A 20,095-nucleotide genomic window follows, 5' to 3' on the forward strand; every position below is an offset into this window, starting at 1 on the left:
CTCGGGCGTAAGTAACCGGGGGGGGGGGGGGTTTAATTTGAACTGAAGGCGAAAATCTCTCTGAGGCTTTATTAACAACCCTCGAGTGGGAGCTGACTTGGACCTAGAAAGGTCCTCGATATCGGGCACCATCTCGAGGCTAGGTCTATGCGGGTAGCTCCTTAGAGCCCATCGTTATAGCAGCAAAGATCCTCGAGATCGAGTACCATCTTGAGGCTAGGTTGATACGGGGGTCTTTGACCCTTCGATCGTTGTACGACAGCGCCTACCGTATGATGCGGTCATGAAATGATCGAGGTGATCTCGCCGGTACACTTCCCGAAAGTGACAATGGCCTAGCCAGCATTAATTGGCCTTTAGGGTAGGCAGACAGTCACCGCTTGCTCTATATATGAGTTTGCTTACCTCTTTTTGAGGATCCGCTATTTTGAGCAGCTATCCCTTTTCGTAGAGTTCCTCTTTCTTGTGTCAGCTCTTTCACCATTTTAATTTGAAGCTTTCGATTAAGTTCTCGTTTCCCATCTCTTGCTCCACCACAGCCATGGCTGCCACGCCTAAACCTGTTCACCAAGACGAGGAGAGTTTCGCCTCTGCTTCTCGCTCGGTTGGTGGTACACTGCCGGCGTCCGGTTGGTGGTACACTGCCGGCGTCCGGTGAGCTAACCCCGAGAGGTTTTGTCTCAAGGAGGGACCTTACGTTAGAGAGTCCTCCCGATGTTCAGGGCCATTGGGAGTGTGAATCGAGGCTCATTTCATCAGTAGGAGAGAGACACCTTGAGGCAGTGAGGAGAGACTGCGGATGGGGAGAAAAGGTGGTATTGCAGGTACCCTTCCTGGGAGAGAGCATCATGGCTCATGTAAAGGGGTTTTTGAACGTATACACGTACCCCTTTATGTTGGGCCCTCTTGATAGAGTCGTGCTCGACTTTTGTCGAAGATATCGGGCTATCCTAGCACAGGTTCACCTGTCGTTCTGGAGGGTAGTATTGATGATGAGGTTCTTTGCGGAGGAAACCGGGCTTGAGTTCACCCTTAGACATCTCATTAGGCTGTATCAGCCCTTTCACCACCGAGGCCTGGTAACTTTGTGATGTCGATCCGCCAGGCCCTTTGTTGTCGATGATGAAGAAAATGGGGACCGAGGGTGGATGAGCTGATTCGTCCGAGTACGGACTGTTGATGTTATCCCCGTGGAGTTCTTGCCATTTCTTGAGAAATGGAATTTCACACGTAAGTGGTACACTCGTGTTATTACTATTTTTGTCCATGGTGGAGGCGGGCTCCGTAAAGACGCCTTCTTTTCCTTTTTTGCAGTAATACCGTGGATGCCATACGAGGTCCCCGACCTGACGGGTTGGGCTTGGAAGTTGGCAGCCCGCTCGACCTATGATGGGCGTAAGTGGCGAGATCTGTTCAAGGGTAGATAGGAGGCAAAACACCACGGTACGTTCTGTGTTTTTGTTTTCTTTGAAAGGTCTTTCTTTTACGTGTGCTAACTCCATCACCGTAGGCATTAGGGAATTTTCTGAGATGTGACCGTGTCCCCTCGAAGAGGATGAAGGATCGTCGGCTTCGGAGGAATAATAGCAAGCGGAAGGGACCCTTGAAGGGTGAAGCTGCTCATAGCAAGGCAAGTCCTGCCCGAAGGCTTAGAGAAGATGTATCAGCCGAGCCTGATCAGCCGAGCCTGCAATGCCCGAGGCTTCTAGCCTCGCCAAAATGGTTCTTCCTTTGCTGCCGTCTTCTCTTCCCATCGATGGTACTTCGAGGGGCAAAGATTTTCTGGCGTCGTCTTTTTCTCCCGTCGAAGGTACATCGAGGGACAAGGATTTTCTGGTGCCGTCTTCTTATCCCGTCGAAGGTACTTCGAGGGATGTTCGGGGCCATGGGCCGCCTGACTCAAGCGAGGTCTTGAACGATCATGATTTTATTGGGAGCGGTTCTACTTGGGCCGATGAGACCTAGCCAGTAGACGTGCGCTCGACTTTTGAGGAGGCTCAGCGGCTCTGTTCTATGGTGAGTTTCCATCAATTGTATTAGTTTTCTGATTTTGCACTTTCATTTTCTTATTGAGCTCCTTTTTCACAGGCCTTTGACAAGCTTAAGTTCGAGCTGCTTTGCCGTAAAGCCGGGTTGCGAAAAGCCTTGGACGGGGAGAAATCCCTCAAGCTGCTTTGTGACAAAAAGGCAGAGGAGCTGGCATACCTGCGGTATGAGGCGAGTCGGAGCTGGAACTTTGAAAGTTACCTCGAGGGATAGGTAACCTCTATTTCGAGGGGGTGCGTGTTTCTTCTTCTACCTTCTGAGATTAATATTTTGACACTTTAGTTGCAGAAAAAGACGGAGGACCTGGAATGCCTTTGGGGCGTAGTTGGTCTGGCCAAGTGTGAGTGTGATGAGTTAAAGGCTCAGGTTGATTCCCAAGTTGTGGCCAAGAAGAAAGCTTTGGCCAAGGCTTCTGCCCTCGAGGTGCAACTCCGGATTGCTCGTGAAAATAGGTCAGTCCAAACGAGCATGATTGCAAGGCTCGAGTCTGAGGTTTTGGAAGATAAAGGCCGAGGTTGTGGACGCCCGAGCTGAAGCTGAAGAGATTCGAGCTAAGGCTGACAATAAAGTGGTTGTCTATCTAAAAGACGCTGCTGATGCTCAGGATGAGCTAAGAGGGGCTTCGGATCGGGAGAGCAGAAGCAACGAGTATGCTCAGTACAAATCTCGGAGGGAAACTCTCGAAGAGATCCAAGCTAGGGGCTTCGATCTTTCGGAGGAGATAACACAGGCGAAGGCGGATGAATATGACGCCAAGTTCCTCTTATCCGACGCCGAAGATAATGAGGAAGAGGCCGACGGGCCACAGTCCCCGAGGGGAGCGTAGGCTAGGGCTTACTTTTTGATTCTTTGTACAGTGTTCTTAGAGAACTTTATAAATGGAGCTTTGTATATACGTATAAAAGGAAGCCTTTTGGTTCGCCTTTCATGCATTTCCCTTTGCTTGTATACGTCTCTTTTTGTTTTGAATTCATATGTCTGTCGAAGTTTGTCCAGGTGAATTAGACTTCGAGGTAAAAGCCCTTAGGTTTGTAATTCGGTCTTGGGGCTTGTTGGGCTGGCCCATAGACTCTTACGCATTTTCCCTTAGGCATTTTTAGTTAACTGTTTCGGGCTCAGTCTTCGAGTCAAATATCGACTCGAGCTCATTGACCCTTAAGTTTTCGAATTTTAAGCTGGCGTCTGGGCTCTTACGCGTTAGGTCGGGGCGACCTCTAATACAGACTAGTGACAGCGGCTCTTACGTGTTGGGTCGGTACGACCTTTAGTTTAAGCTGGCGACAGTGCTCTTACGCGTAGGGTCGGTACGACCTCTAGTATAGGCTTATTTTTCCCTCGTTGAAGTTTTTTGTGTTTGTCCGACTCTTCGACGGTTCGATAAGAACGTCGATTGCGAGCCGTTATGTGACGATGAGCGAGCACCTCGGGAGGTTTTGCTCGATGGCTAAATTGTTTCGAAGCTCTTTTATTGTTCGGAGCTGACATGGTCGAAGTCTTTTGCTTATGCCGAGGGTAGCCTGATTAACTGGTTCTTTTCGAAGTATTTTCGAAGTAATCTGAAGTCCTGTGAGTTTATTGGCGACGGTCGGGCGTCCCCGAGTCGCGTTAGTTTGCTGGTACAGCCCTATGACCGTTGTCATCGTATTTGGCCGTAGCCTTTTAGTCTCTGAGTGAAGTAGCTCGACGTCTATATCTAGGGTATGCCTTTTTAGGGGTCTTACAAGTTCGAATATATAGCCTTAACTTTAAGATTGGGATTATTCCTTTTGTAAGGTCTTATAAATTTCGACATGCCTTACTTGAGGTCTTACAGATTTGGTTACTTGGTACAAGTATAACTCATGCCTTGCTTGAGGTCTTACAGATTTGGTTATTTGGTACAAGTATAACTCATGCCTTGCTTGAGGTTTTACAGATTTGGTTACTTGGTACAAGTATAACTCATGCCTTGCTTGAGGTCTTACAGGTTTGGTATTGCCTTGTGAAGGTCTTGTGAGCTCGAGTTTGCCAGCATGGGGTCTTATAACCTCGAGTTTGGCAAATCGATGGGGTGATCGTCGGCGACAGTCCCCGAGACATCGAGAGTCTTTTGGCTCTGGAGCCATTTTGTGTAAACTTGGAGTTGCCTCATTGAGGGCTTACGAGTTTGAAGTTTCCGACCCGGAGGTCATATGGCCTTGAGTTTTTGACGTTAGTCCCCGAGTGTTAGGGAAATTTCTGGCTCTTGAGCCGCTTCTTGAAAAAATAGCAGATTTCTTTGAAGCGCAAAGTGTTTTGATGGAAAAATATTCCTTGATTACTTGGCACAAGTATACATGTTTTCGTTGTCAAGGGTTCAACTATTCTATGCGGACACGGTTAATTCGATTGTTTGGCCCGATACATCATTTTCCTATTGAGACCCTTTTTGGCTCATCTTGACTTCTTCGAGGGGGTGACCTCCCGGGGGGATGCCCCCCAGTATTCGAGGTTGATTGAAGAGAAGCCTTGAATACTTGTTAAGTTCTCCTCAGGTAGCATATGGATGTTGCCTCGTTAAAAACCTTGCCGGTAAAACCCTTCTTGGGATAAAACCCGATTGAGGGAAAAGAGTGCGACGCATGCTTTATAACTGAGTCTTTAAGCTGGAAAGCGCTTCGATTGTTCCGATCGGACACCTGTACACAGGTTAGTGTAAGATGTAAAATAAAAAGGGAGACGATTATACCTTAGTGGTGATGGCGCTTCGAGCCTCGATGTGCTTCAATCATTTGCTCCGAGGACGGGGTACGGTCCTTTACTCGTTTATTTGGGTGTAGCCGAGAATGTATCTCGTGATTGCTACTTCCTTGTTTGCTTATCCTTTAGCTCCTTTGACGTTGAAGGCGTCGATGCCGGTGCCACATCGTGCACCGCAAACATCTCTCTTGCTGCATGCTATTCTCCGTACACAGTTTTATTCCTTCCTTTGTTTGAAATTTCGTCATTTGATAAAGAGTTGATGGTACTGCTCTCATGCAGTGTATCCATGGCCTTTCGAGTAAGGCATTGTATCTCATGTCTCCTTCGATGACATGAAACTTGGCATTTTGGGTTGTGCCGGCCACGTTGACTGGGAGGGTGACTTCCCCTTTCGTTGTCTCGCTTGCCATGTTGAATCCTTTGAGGACTCGAGAGGCGGGCACGATCTGGTCGAGTAGTCCGAGCTGATCCACCACCCTCGACTTGATAATGTTGCTCAAGCTACCTGGATCACGTTTAATTTGAAATATATTCACAAGAAAAGAGATTACTAGTGCGTCGTTATGAGGCTGAGACAGGGTCTCGATGTCCTCGTCGCTGAACGTGAGAGCGTCCTCAGGTATGTAACCCCGAGTTTGCTTTTCCCTGGTGATGGATATTTTTGTTCGTTTGACAATGGGTTCCTGTGGGATGTCGACTCCTCCAACAATCATGTGGATGACATGTTGTGGTTCTTCTGTTTCATTTTTCCTGTTCACCTCTCTTTCCCGGAATTGATTTTTGGCTCGGTCGCTGAGGAACTCTCGGAGATGCCCTTTGATGATCAGTCGGGCTACTTCTTCTCGGAGCTGTCTGCAATCTTCGGTCCTATGATCGTGTGTACCGTGAAACTCACACACCAGGTTGGGGTTCCTTTGTGACGGATCTGATTGTACGGGTTTTGGCCACCTGGTTTCTCTGATTTTACCGATGGCAGAGACGACGTCTGAAACATCAATGTTGAAGTTGTATTCGGACAATCGGGGTGCCTCCGTCGGTCCTTTATGTCTATCGAATCCGACTCTGCCCATGAGTCCCCGAGGATTCTGACCTCGGTCTGTCCTTTGATCATTTTGGGGTATGTTCCTTTGGGGCGTTTCTTTGATCTTCAGTGTAAGGTTGATACCTTTCCTTGTTTGGCATTGGTTCCTTTGCCAAGAGCCTGTTGGGATATACTGAGCCCGAGGGGCCTCCTAGTTGGTCGTCCTCGACCCTAATCTTTGACTAATATTGGTGTTGGTCATCCGACCAAGTCACGGCGGGATATTCTATCAGGTTCTGCTTTAGTTGCTTTGATACTATCGAGCTTCGTTCATTCAAACCTTAGGTGAAGGCCTGCACTGGCCCCAGTCATCGAAGACTAGTGGTAATTCCATTCGTTCCATTTGGAAACGAGATACAAACTTTCGTAGCATCTCGTTTTCTCTTTGTTTGATCTTGAAGACGTCGGATTTTCTTGTAGCGACCTTAATGGAACCGGCGTGTGCCTTTATAAAAGAATCTACAAGCTTGGCAAATGAATCTATTGAATTCGAGGCTAGGTTGTGATACCACATCATGGCTCCTTTTGAAAGTGTTTCTCCGAATTTCTTCAATATGACAGATTCAATCTCGTCGTCCTTCAGGTCATTCCCCTTTACAGCACAAGTGTAAGCAGTGATGTGCTCGTTGGGGTCCGAGGTTCCGTTGTACTTCGGGAGATCAGGCATTCTGAATTTCTTCATAATGGGCTTTGGAGTGGTGTTTGACGGGAATGGCTTTTGTACAAATTTCTTTGAATCTACACTCTTCAGGATCGGGGGTGTGCCTGGGATCTGATCGACCCTTGAATTGTATGTCTCCACCTTTTTGACGTTGGCTTCTATCTTCTTTTCGCTCGATTCAATCCTCTTCGTAAGGTCCTCGAGCATCTTTATGATAGCGGAATCGGCTGCTGACCCGTTGTTGCTTGAGTTTTCTGGTACTTGTTCGGCTTGAGGAGTCGTTTCTGGTGCTACTGTGCTCGGAGTTTTTGGGTGGCTCTGTAGTTGAGCTATCACCAGCTGTTCTGCCTGGAACATCTCAAAAATGACGTGAAGGCTAGCCTCTTGTTCCTCCCGAGCTGGGGTTTTCTGAGCTTCTTATTGGTTTTCTTGGCATATACTCTTGTCAGTGTGGGAGCTTACATCGACGTGTTGGGCGTTGCGCGAGACCATGTCCACGGGAATTGGTTCTGGTGCGTCCTCAGGGTTTCGCGGTGGTATACTGACACCTGATATAACTTCACCATTCTCTCCATGGTCCTCAGGACCGTTGTTCTCATGTGCATTCACTAGTTTGACATTTTGACCTGAAATCAAAGATTCTTGGACAAGAAAAAGTGTGAAAGATAACTTGCGTTATGTAGTAAACTAGCAAGAAAATAATCACTATTATTTTTAACCCAAGGTGGGCGCCAAATTGTTTGCCTTGAAAATGATAATTATAATTAGATTTGATTTTGTGGTTCTAAAACTATGTGATTTATTTTTATGCTAGTTGTTAGGCAGTAGATGCCAAGTGTGAGACAAGAAAATAAGGTAAGGGCTTGAAGATGGTGTATCAAGCAAACCGAGTGGCTAAGAATCGGGGCCTCGAACTGGCTTATACGGGGCCTCAAGGTCGAACTAGGCGTTGGACTCTGAATAGATGATGAAGGACTAACAGTTCTAAGGGCCTTGATGAGGGCTCTTTATGATCAATAATAAGTAATAAATGAAGAACAATTAATGACGATAACTCAAGTTGTGATTGTTGCAAATCTGCTCCTAAAAAGGGAAAATCGGTAAGTGTCCTAACTAGTAGGAAAATCGGTAAGTGTCCTAACTAGTATTTACAAGCTAAATACTAAATGTGTATCAGGTCCATAGGCTTGTATTTAGGGTGTTTACATGATTTATGTGCAATACCATAAAAATTAATTTTTTTTATATAATACCGAATAATAATAATAATATCCCATGTTCGAATCTACCTAGTTTTTGCACAAAACTTTAGAGCTTTTGTAGAGCTCGTTGAGAGCTGGCTAGTTGTGAATAGCCGCAGGGCTATGGAATAAAGGATTATCTCGGACCTAGACTGAGATATTGATGATGATTTTCTAATATCGTATAACAGAATGTGATATGATGATTACGTCGATAAGCAGATCTTATTTTATGGCCCAATAGTTGTGAGATATTAAATTTTTAAGTTTTAGGACTTAATTATCACGAATTTAATCCAAAAAATTTAATAATTCATATTTCATGCCATTTGTATGCAAATAGAGTTGGGTAATCTATTACACATTTGTTGTTATGCCAAAACTATATAATCACTTGAGATTTTTATTGAAAATTTGGGTCAGATGTTAAGAAAAATCCATTACGATTTGAAAAATAAGCTAATCAATGTTTGATCATATGGACCTTGATTTGATGGTTTAAATCAATCATAAAATATGTTTAGGACGTAAAATAATAATTTTATTGAAGAAATTTGGCCGAAAAATATGTTATTTGGCCGAAACCCAATAAGCTCGCCTGCGGAAAAAAATCTATTATTTTTTATTAGATCAAAATAGCCAAAAAGTAAAGGAAATCGAGCTGGGTTGTGGAAATATTTATTTTTCTGTACCTGGTCTGGGCTAACCAATTGGTGTAATGATTCGACCAGTTGTTTTGAGTTCTAGCATCTCGTTCTGTGAAATGAGATTCCCTGTAGGTCCATTTGATATTTTATGACTTGCGGTATGAGTGATTTTGGTCCCAAGAGGTTCCTAAATGGAAGCTTTAAGTTGGAAGAGTTCACCAAGGTTTGACTTTTGGTTAAATGGATTCAGAATCGAGTTTTTATGGTTCTAATAGATTCATATGATGATTTTGGACTTGTATGTATTTGTGGATTTGGTTTTGGAGGTTCCTAAAAGAATTCGACACCATTTGTCGATAGATGGCAATTTGGAGAACTTAAGAATTCATAAGTTTGAACAAGAGTTAACTTTGATGTTATTGAACTATGATTGGTGTTCTAAGACTGTGGATACATTCTTTAGCTGAATTAAGCATGTATTCCATGTTTGGGTGTAATCTGAAATTTCTAAGTGTGGTTCAGACATGTTTGGCGAAGTTGGAGAGTTTGGAAGCTAAGAGATGGACTTTGATATTCGATTCTTGATTTTGATGTTATTTATGGTATTTTGAGCATTTGGATAAGTTTGGATAAGGAATTTGGACATGTTAGAATGTTTGAACGAGGTCCTGGGGGCTTCGGTGAGTTTTGAGGTGTTTGGAGAGTGGTTTGGAAGTGAAAAAGTTGCAGAAAAAATGCATCAGATGTGGAGTCCAAGGTGGATGCTTCGTCTGTTGCTGGCTAGGAGAATCAGTGAAGTTTGGGTGCTCGCGTACGAGAGGGCATCTATGATGATTCGACTGGTCATTTTGAGTTCCAGCATTTCGTTCAGTGATGTGAGACTTTGAGCGGCTTCATATAGTGTTTTATGAATTGTGTGCATTATTAGTTTTGATTTTCGAGTGGTTCGGGAATGATTTGATAGAGCGAATCTCAACTAGGAAGCTTTAAATTGGAAGAATTGACCAAAGTTTGGATTTTGAGTAAACGACCTCAAAATCAAGATGTGATGGTTTTACAAGGATCATATGGTGATTTTTGACTTAGGCGTATGTTTAGATTTGAATTTGGATTTTCCTAGAAGATTTTGGCTCTATTTGAAAGTCGGCAATTAGAAGAATTGGAGAGTTCATGGGTTTGACCAGAAGTTGACTTCATTGTTATTTGATCTATCGTGGTTTTGAGACACTGAATTGGTTCATTTAGTTGATTTGAATTTGTGTGCAAAGTTTGGTTGTGATCCACAATGTTTAAGCGTGATTTGGACGCATACGACAAAGTTTGAAGGTCTAAAAGTTAACAGATTGATTGATCTTCGATTTTTGATTTTAATGTTATTTATGATGTTTTGAGCCTTTGGATAAGTTTAGATAATGTATTTCTACTTATTGGTATGATTGGACGAGGTTCTGAGGGACTCAGGTGTGGTCCGAGATGGTTCCTGGACACTTTGGTACGTTGAGAATTTTTCTAGTGTCTGGTGCGTCGCACCTGCGAGACTTGGGTGCATAGGTGCTAGGGGCGCAACTGTGGTGATTTTATGCACATTTGCGAGTGTCACGACCCAATATCCACCTAGTTGTGATGACACTTAACCCAACATACTAGGTAAGCCAGACATAGAATAATGTAACTCAAGTGAAAATCATTATAACAAGGAATAAAAGTAGTTGAATTCCATACAACATCCTAATGACTGATACTATAAGTCATGAGCCACAAACATTTAGATTTACAATGCTGGTGCAAATTAAATACACTATCTGTTTGGCATATACATGAACAGAAGTCCAAATCCTAAAATATCAAGAGCAAGTGGTAGCTATAACTGGAAAATAGCTACATCTTCAATGCCAGCTTCTATCATCCACAACAACTCAACTCCAAGATCTGCAAGCAAGGTGTAGAAGTGTAGTATGAGTACAACCGTCGCATGTACTCAGTAAGTATCCTGACTAACCTTGGTGAAGTAGTGACAAGTCTCCGGTTGAGGATACTAACGTTACATAATCTTTACAGCTCAATAGCATATAAGCATACCCAGCAACAGTATAAAATCTAAGCAAGAAATATAGGTACAAACAGGAGATGAGTTAGAGGAACTCGAGTTTGCATCATTCCTATGATGGATAAATATGAGGTCTTCAGCAGAATATGTGGATAACTTACGTATAAGCCTCTTGATAAGGAGCCCTAAGCCAAGAATATATATCCACCTTTATGGTAAACGCAATAAGAGATTCAAAAGATAGATACAAGCTTCAACAAGTAAAAAGTGCAAGATGAGAAGGGTACGAGGTACCTAGTTAACGAAGATTATCAGTATTTTCAACTCCGGCAGAAAAGCATGAGCATTGTGACTTACCATCAACAGTAACAGATGTATGTAGAATTGGCAACACCCGTCTCAGTTATACCCTATTGGGGGCTAGCATGCATTGTTTAAGAAAAGGACAGGATATTAGGATCCGGCTGGGGTTAGGGTAACCCAAAATGGTAAGTGTATTGTTTGTGTTAGTTGAAATTTACGAAGGATATTACAAAGGTGTTAATAGATCTCTTTGTGAGGCACCCAGATAGTGCACTCTAGAATATTACAAGTAGATGTGGATATTAGCATAAAAAAATCAGAAGATAGGCACGGAAAGCCTGGAAGGGATAAATGTTACCTTAGTGTGGATCGCGTCCCTAGTAGAGCAAGAATGTTAAGCAACCCGAAGAGCCACTGGATGGAGCAAGGGGAGCTAAAAGCAAAAAAAATAATCTTGTTCGAGTTTTCAGAATAAAGTGATAGACATAAATCTTAGCGGGAAATAAGAAAAGAGTTAATGGAGTATTATGAGTAAGATATGATACATGAATGACAACGGTAGATCAAAAAGATGACAGTATTACAGAATCTATAGTCAAGTGAAGGTAGAGACGAGAGGTGACAGGCCTTAGGACAACAAAAGAGTATAGGCCATACAATACAGTCATGTCCTCATTTCGAGAAATAAGTTCGCAACTCTAATGCAATTACCAAAAAGGAAAAGTTAGACCCTAGAACAATAGAACCAGTATGGATTGGTGAACAAGATAAACTATACATGAATTAGGGACTGAGTGATTGATAATTGTCAGCATCATGAGAATTTCAAATTTTGGTCCCGGTGATAATAGGATGGACAACAGAAGAAGATTCATGAGAAATTCAGAGAATGGTCATTCTGGGAGACGCTTCTCTATAGCAGGTAATATAAACAAAGTTAAGCTTAAGGGGCTATATGTGCCAGTTACACTAAGTGTCACCATCGCGAGTGAGGAATTTTGTTATCCTTGGTACAGAAGGATTATTGCAAGGTGAGTAAGGGTCATTGATGATGTGAAAGGACGCCAAAGACGAAGAGGAAAAACATCTGTAAATAGGTCATCGTAGCTCCAACTCTTAGTACTCCCCTAAATTGGGGGAGGGGGGATATGGAATGATGTGACAGTAAGTCAGAATTAAGTGGATCTAGTAACTATAGAATTATTAAGGAAGGATGCGATAAGAATGAGAAATGGATGAGATTGCACTTATTCAAATGTTACAGATATGCTATGATTCCAGAATATTATGTAGGCACGACGTCAAAAAAAGGAAGTAAGGGTTTCTGTCCGGGATGTTATTGATAGATAAGGGTCCAGTACGTGAGGTAAGTTAAGACAAAGGAAATAACTCAAGAAATATTACGCGGAATATAGGTATAAGAATGGGCCAACGAGTAGTTAGTGGCTGATTCAGGAAGAGCCTAGTCATTACTAGACAAGAGATTGCAGACAAATCAACAGATCATGCTAGAGAAATATGGTGAACCCTAACAGGGAGAATTCAACCTCGCAGTAATATAATTATAATACTTGAGATATATTGAAATATGAGTCGGGATAGTTAAAGGTATCATATGAATATTACGGGAATAAAAGAGAGTGCCACTGGGAAGACAGTCAAAATATCAGTTTAAAAGCAACCTACAAGCACAAGCGCGTGGAGATAAGTAACTACGGATAATTAGAGCCGAGGAAGGACATCAAAATTTTTATTGGGTATACGATGTAATAAGCTCGCAACTTTACAAGAGTCAGAGGGTCCTCCCTAAGTACTGCAGTGAAAGACTAGCTGAGGAAATGAAGAAGAAGGCTTCAACCTAAGCACAGTAACCTAAAGAGGAAATGATTTTGTAACAATAGTTTCACAATAACATTGTACGTCCTCCATAAGAAAGAGGAACCTACCGTGGCTAGTGTACGGGAAGTAAGAAAAAGAAAAATCAAAAGTAATATTCGAAGATCACGTGAGTTGTACAAAAATTGCGGCATGCGTGAGAGCTAAGATAAGCTAAGTATGCACGCAACAAGGGGGAAGAATGACCAGGAAAAGTAATAGCTTACACTGAAAGAAATCTAAGATAGAACGAAAGAAATTATTCGATTAGTGATCTAGAGTTGGTTAATGAACGCACTTAAGGGTTCAGAGTTATATACATGCAGCATATACAGCGTAGAAGATGCTGGTATACATTAAATGAATGAATTGAGCCCAGGTGATAAACGAAGGATTAAATTGTTAAAGGATTGTATCATGCGTATTCCTCAGCACCCACGAAAGGCTAAACATCGTAACTAACACCATGAGCCACATATTTGAAGATAACTTAAGCCAACATAAAGGCCGATCAGAAGAAGGAGGAAACTAAAGAGTTACATCAACGAAGTAAATCAGGAATCCGATTACTGGACCCAGAAATTGTAGAAATCGTGATTGAGAACATTGCAGGATCACTCTTAATATCAGAGGTACAAGAGAGGAAGTACAACAAACATATTCTATAACGGCTCTACGATAAAGCTCGTTAGAAAAGTACCAGCCTCATAACAAGTCAGTATGAAACTCCCACCAGATTGTGTGTGCACCAGAGGTGCAAGTATTATAGCAGAGCTCCAAGTTGTGGATGTGAATTATACCTATGTACAAGAGAGGTCATGAAAGAGTTAGAAGATGTGATGCGAGATTTTAAGGCAAGTAAGGTAAAAGTGAACAACGTATGAGATACTCAGGTGCAGAAGGTTGTGAATAATCCATACTTCGAATAGAAGGCTAGAAGCGATGGGATTTAGTATCCAGGAATGATAGCGGCATCGTCAGTAGCATACCTTCCAGCCTATAGTTTCTAGGTACCGAGAGATCTAGACAAGAGAGTAAAGAAGAGTTAGAGACGATGTGATGTCTCGCTTGCTATTCTAGAATAACATAAGAAAATCTATGGGGCAAGCAAGTTGAAGGAAGGTTGCAAGTAATATAAATAGATATGTGTAAGTCGCAAGCTAAAACATGGTAAAGCGACAAGGTTTTAGAAAGACTGGATTAAGGAAAAGAAAGGGCGAGTGAGAAGGTGACGAGAGTGGATAAGTCCTCAAGATTAAGCCCATAAAAACAATAAGAGCTGATGGTGCCTCTAAGTTATACAAAGCTCAGTACAACCTAAATAAACTCAAAGGAGCCTAAGACTAGTAGCATTTACAAGAGATGGAATGCTGCCCTGGTAATGGAATAAGGGTGTGATTGTGATAAATAAAGGATGACGTTTGGGGCATTCGATTGAATAATGAATCGAAGAGGATTTCATGAATTGTACGGGATTAAAATACCCATGTAAGGTGAGTCATATTAGGATGTTATAAAATACGGTTATGGAAGTATAGTTGTCATGACACAAACTAATGGGCCGCGACGGGTGCCCGAGTCCTACCTGTCAAACACCCCTAAGCATGCGTCTAAGAAATGAACCTGAATAACATTTGCTGAATTACGAAAATAACATACATGAAGGAGACCCCTCAACAAGGCATATGTACGTATACATGCAGAATACAGTGGGCGAGCGGGCAAGGCTGCCATAGACAACTATGCCACCAAAACTGAAAGCCGACAAGGCCACGTACAACCCAACTAGACATACTGTCTACAGACCTCTAATAGAAACATAACTGTACAAAGGCGGGACTGAGCTACGTCATACCCATATATATATGTATACACACAAATGTATAGTACCAAAATCAAAAGCAGCTCCGGATCAAGTGGAGCACGCCAACTCTCGCTGATCAGGGATCCTAATAAGGGGGACCGGCAGCTTGCCTACCTGCACCTACGGGCATGAAACGCAGGCCTCGTGAAATAGGGCGTCAGTACGAAAAATGTACTGAGTATGTAAGGCATGAAAATTAGTACGTAAAAGACATATGTGAAACATGGAATAAAGAAACACATCTTTAAATCTAAATAACTTTATAAATTCTGAAACATTTATAATGTCATGCACGTGCATATAAATGTCATGTCATGTATAAGTATGGGTGTACATAATATCATCAAGCCACTAAGGGCATCCCATCATGTCGTCTCGGCCACTGTGGGCAACATCATCAACATGTACCAGTTGATCAAGTGGTGATGCGTGTATAACGGCGTAACCTTTTCCCATATCTCATATACATATATTTACATATATATGCGTATATAACGCCATCTGGTCATGGGTCAATGCACATGTATAAATGGGTGAAATGCATGAAAAATACGTAAAACTCTCAATATTCCTTCCGGATAAACTTTTTCAACTGCGTATTATTGAGACCCATGAACAGAATACAATAATAATTCACATGGGGAATCAAGAATATAGACAACCCTAGTATTTCTATGAATAGAGTAATTTGTGAAAACCGTGCGTTTGCTCGTTTCGTTTGTGTCTTATAGATCATTCCAAAAAGAAAGAAGGGATAGCCTTCACATACCTGGAGTAGAGAAAACTCCGTATAATATTCCGTTGGAAACCTTCGTGGATTGAACTTAGAACCCCAAAAATCGGATTAAGCTTCTGCTTTTTGAAATTTTTGACGAAATTAGCTTTGCTTCTTGAAATTTTTGACGAAATTAGCTTAGGATCAGAACGTCTTCTTACATTTAAGTGTTAGCATCTGTTTCTGAAGGTTTTTGCTTTAGGAGGAAAGATTGTATAAAATGAAATAAGTGAAAACCAAGCTTTGTATAAAGGCAATCAAATTGTATAAGTCTTATACGTAGGTGTCACTATGTACCTAGCTTTAGGTGGCCACCTATGACATTATGACTAAGAGTCATATGTCTTAGTAGGGGCTTGCTGCCACGTCTTATTTCCACAATTTAGTAATTAACTAGGTAATATTCCGTTATCCGGTAATTAACTAATTACCTGTATAATTAAGAATTATTTCAAATAACTAAAAATACTACTCATTTTTAATATACTTTATGCATCATACTATCATGGCTATATGGTACCTTGTACGGTACTAGTTCATAATTAATGGGTATTATCGCTCAACCCGTATTTTATCCCAAATTGGCCACTTTCAACGAAACTCGTTTTCTTTAATTCGTGTACCCTTTATCCTTCATGATACTTATTTATAGCTTGTAATAAATAGCATAAATATGTTAACCTCAAGATAATCTCACCCCCTAGTCTGCGTCAATTAACTGAAGACGAAACTTTTAGCGTTCGAAAATGTGAGATGTAACATCCTTCCCCCCTTAGAAGCATTCGTCCTCGAATGTTTAACTCCCCGAGATCTATATAACCTTGGCAATCGCCTTTGTAACAACGCTACTACCAACTCTTCCTGTAGAAACCCAATAATTTAACGCCACATAGGACCACAATCACTAATAACAATAATGGCCTCACACGACTAATAACAATAGCTAACACAAGAATTCGTACACGTACCTTGAGGTTGTTACGTCTCAGTCGGACCCTTCTTTGGAGGAGGAACTAAGTAGGGATATCTAGACTTCATGTCTTATTCGTCCACCCACGTTATTTCTTCCACATTGTTGTTTCTCCAAAGTACTTTTACGGAGGCTACCTACACTTCCCTCCGTAGAGAGCTTCATATGGAGCCATCTGAATACTGGAATGATAGCTATTATTATATGCGAACTCAATAAGTGGTAGATGACCAGCTACCTTTGAAGTCTATCACACAAGCTCGTAACATATCCTCAAGTGTCTGAATAGTACGCTCAGCCTGTCTGTCTGTCTGGGGATGAAATGCTGTACTAAGACTTACTTGAGTCCCCAATCCTTTTTGGAATGACCTCAGAAGTTAGCTGTAAATTGAGCTCCTCTATTCGAGATAATAGATACAGGGACACCATGCAGTTGTGCTATCTCCTTAATATAAAGCCTTGCATAACCCTCTAAGGAATATGTAGTCCTAACAGGCAAAAAATGGGCTGACTTTGTAAGCCTATCAACAATCACCCATATCGAATCGAACTTACGCTGGGTACGAGGTAATCCTACGGTGAAATCCATATTGATTATTTCCCATTTCCAAGTCGGAATATCCATAGCTTGCAATAACCCACCGGGTTTCTGATGCTCAATCTTAACCTACTGACAGTTAGGATACTAAGCAACAAACTCTGCTATATCCTTTTTTATTTCTCCCCACCAATATACTTCCCTGATATCATGATACATCTTTGTCGCTCCTGGATGGATAGAATAACGAGAATAGTGAGTTTCTCCCATAACCTGCCGATGTAGCCCTGCAACATTAGGGACACATAATCGTCCTTGATATCTGAGGACCCCATCTTCTATAATTTCAAATGGTGTCTTCTCCTTCTGAAGGGTGGTATCCCTATAATGAACTAACACAGGATCCTCGTACTGGCGTTCTTTTACTTTAGTTATTAAAGAGGATGTTGCCGGATCCTGAATAGTAATTCCAATATCACCTGAGTCCAGTAACCGAACTCCAAGACTAGCTAGCTGATGAACCTTATAGGCTATTCCCCTCTTTTCTGGCTGTAAATACGACAGGCTACCCATAGATCTACGGCTGAGGGCGTCAGCTACAAAGTTCGCCTTCCCCGGATGGTATAAAATATCAATGTCATAGTCTATAAGTAGATCCAACCATCTCCTCTAATGTATATTCAATTCCTTTTGCTTGAAGATGTACTGGAGGCTCTTATGATCCATATAGATATCAACATGAATTCCATACAAGTAGTGCCTCCACATCTTTAGTGCATGAATTACTGCGGCTAACTCTAAATCGTGGGTCGAGTAGTTCTTCTCGTGCTTTCTTAGTTGTCTAGAAGCATAAGCCACAACCTTACCATGCTGCATCAGCACACAACCCAACCCAACGCCTGAAGCATCACAATAGATAACGTAACCATCGGTCCCTTCTGGAAGCGTTAGACCGGTGCTGACATTAATCTGTCCTTTAATGCCTGGAAACTTCGTTCGCATGCATCGGTCCATTGAAACTTTGCTCCTTTCTGAGTCAACTTTGTTAGAGGTGCTGAAAGGGAAGAAAATCCCTCTACAAATTTCCTGTAATAACCCGCCAAACCAAGAAAGCTACGAACCTCCGTCGGTGTTGTGGGTCTAGGCCAAGTTTTTACTACCTCAATCTTTTGTGTATCCACTCGGATGCCTTCACCCGAAATGACATGCTCAAGGAAAGCTACAGAGTTCAACCAGAATTCACATTTAGAAAATTTTGCATACAACTTCCCTTCTTGTAGAACTCTGAGCACAGTACGCAGATGATCAGCATGCTCAGCCTCTGAACGAGAATACACCAATATATCGTCGATAAATACAATTACGAACAGATCTAAAAAGGGCCTGAATACACGGTTCATCAAATCCATGAACGCTATTGGGGCATTGGTCATACCGAACGACATAACACGAAACTCAAAGTGCCCGTATCTAGTCCTGAATGCTAGCTTTGGAGTATCTTCATCCTTAACCCTTACCTAATGGTACCCGGACCTCAAGTCTATCTTTGAAAAACACTTGGCACCTTGCAACTGATCAAATAAATCGTCAATCCTTGGGAGCGGGTACTTATTCTTGATCGTCACCTTATTCAACTATCTATAATCAATACACATCCGTAAGGAACCATCTTTCATCCTCACAAATGACACAGGTTCTCCCCACGGTGATGTACTAGGTCCGATAAAGCCTTTTTCAACCAAGTCCCTTAGCTATTCCTTTAACTCTTTCAGCTCTGCGAGAGCCATTCTATAGGGAGGAATAGATATTGGATGAGTATCTGGTAGTAGGTCAATGGCAAACTCAATTTCTCGTCTGGGGGAAGGCCTGGAAGTTTATCAGGAAAAACATTGGGAAACTCATTAACCACTGGGATGGACTGAATGGTTGGTGATTCCACTTCTACATCCTGAACCTGAGGTAAGTTATAAATACATCCTTTTCTGATCATCTTCCTTGCCTTGAGATAGAAAATAAATCTACCTCTCGGCGATGTCGTATTACCTTTCCACTCCAAAACAGGCTCCCCTAGAAATTGAAATCGGACTAGCTTTGCTCTACAATCAACGTTGGCATGACAAGAAGCCAACCAATCCATACCTATTATAACATCAAATTCAATCATATCTAACTCGATTAAGTCTGCTACGGTAGATCGACCATGAATTACTATTATACAACCCCTATATACTTGCTTAGCTATCACCGAGTCCCAAATAGGTGTAGACACCTCAAAAGGTTTAACCAATTCAGGTTTTATTTAAAACTTACTAGCAACCAACGGAGTAACGTATGATAAGGTGGAACCTAGGTCAATCAGTGCATATACATCATATGAGAAGAATGATAATATACCTCTAACAACATCAGGCGATGACTCCTGGTCCTGTTGTCCTGCCAACATATAAATGCGGTTCTGAGGACTGCTCGAGCTAGATGCTCCGCCTCTGCCTCTACCACGACTCATTGGTGCTTGTGGACCTTGCCCAGGGGGGCGTACTGATGATGATGAACCAGCTACAGATCCCGCTGGCTGAGCTATGCTTGCATCACCTCTCATCGGACAATGCCTCATAATGTGGCCCGGATAACCACAAGTATAACAAACACCTAATCCCATACGGTATTGCCCGGTATGCTGCTTACCACATTGAGCACATCGTGGCAAGGGCGGCCTCATCTGATTTGACTCACCCCTATATTGAGAACTCGAGGCCCTGAAATTCTGACCAGACCCTGAATATGTGGAACGATCGAATCTCTTACTGCCAAACTGAGGGGGCACGCTAGCCAATGGCTGGGTTTGGATACCTCGGGTATTGCTGCCTCTAACCACCTCGAAACTCACCAGAAGGACCCGAAGACTCACTCTCTTATTCTGGGCCCTATCGTGCTCACGATTGGCCCTCTGTTTCTGTTTACACTCCTCTACACCCTGAGCGTATCCCTGAATACGAGAAATATCCATGTCTAGCTGAAGTGAGACCGATATACAATCGTTAAGCAAGTGAGGCTCTAATCCCATCACGAACCGGTGCACCCGATCCTCCATCTTGGATACGATAGTGGGAGCATACCTAGCCAACAAATCAAACTGAAGGTTGTACTCCCGAACACTCATGTTACCCTGCCGAAGGGTCAAGAACCTATCAACTCTGGCCCGTCTAAGCTCTGGTGGCAGATAATGATGAAGAAAAGCCTCTGTAAACTCCTGCCATACTGCTGGAGGGGCATCCTCACCTCTGGACAATTCCCAAGACTCGTACCAATTAACTACAACATCTCGG

The sequence above is a fragment of the Nicotiana attenuata genome, unplaced genomic scaffold (assembly GCF_001879085.1).
Source record: "Nicotiana attenuata strain UT unplaced genomic scaffold, NIATTr2, whole genome shotgun sequence".
Taxonomy (NCBI): domain Eukaryota; kingdom Viridiplantae; phylum Streptophyta; class Magnoliopsida; order Solanales; family Solanaceae; genus Nicotiana; species Nicotiana attenuata.